This window comes from Octodon degus, unplaced genomic scaffold (assembly GCF_000260255.1).
Source record: "Octodon degus isolate 3935 unplaced genomic scaffold, OctDeg1.0 scaffold00403, whole genome shotgun sequence".
Taxonomy (NCBI): Eukaryota; Metazoa; Chordata; class Mammalia; order Rodentia; family Octodontidae; genus Octodon; species Octodon degus.
Genome location: NW_004524979.1, coordinates 205,167 through 205,949, shown reverse-complemented (window position 1 = coordinate 205,949; position 783 = coordinate 205,167). Strand labels below are relative to the sequence as shown.

The following is a 783-nucleotide window of genomic DNA, read 5'->3' as shown; positions in this document are numbered from 1 at the left end:
CTCCAGGCACCTGATAGAAAACCATGGACAGGGGTTTGCAAGTGTTCCATGTGGCTGTCCAGCTACCACAGTGTACCAACCCTCTTGTTCTTCTTTTCTCTACAGGTGAAATGACAACAGTTCCCCCAACTAGAAGTAAGTGGTTGTTCTGCTCTTAGCTGAGTCAGAGGAGAAATGCTTGATTCTCATTGATATGTACCATGAAATCTACGTATTTCTGGTACTATTACATTAAGCCAGACAATCTGGTTTTAGAAGCAAGCATAAAATTTTATTAAGTTGTAACAGCCACGGGACTGCCTAGGCTCACAGACATTCATGATACATAAATTTTCTGGAGCCTATACCTGAAGATAGGCCTTTAACCTCCTCTAAAGACACTTGGCCCCTTTGCCTCCTCAGGCATCCGTTCAGTCTCGGATGCTGGCATCTTTTCCTTGCCTGTGATCATCTGCATTATCCTGGGAGCACATCTTTTCCTGGTCCTCATCATCCTGGGAGTCAGTTGCACAGATGGAGAACTGAGCTTTAAGGTAGGCCTCTATGTTACCAGTAATCTAGAAAGTCTGTACGGAGAGTGAATGAGTCACTGTCATCATCCACAATTTAAAGGAGTGAATTATGTTGCTCATAGTTTTAGTGTTTCCAACCCATGGCTGTTTTTCATTTTCCTAAGGCAGAAACAAGATGTCAGAATGGCATGGCAATAAAGCATTGTTCAATGAATAGTGGCCAGGAATCAGAAGGGAAGGAAGGAGCTGTGAAGTGATGTATTCCCTCCAA

At 43.4% G+C, this 783-nt stretch overlaps 1 pseudogene; it reads left to right on the top strand.

Moving 5' to 3' along the window:
• LOC101562608 overlaps window positions 1-581 on the top strand; it is a 45,813-nt pseudogene extending 45,232 nt beyond the window's left edge.
• The last annotated feature ends 202 nt before the right edge of the window (window positions 582-783 follow it).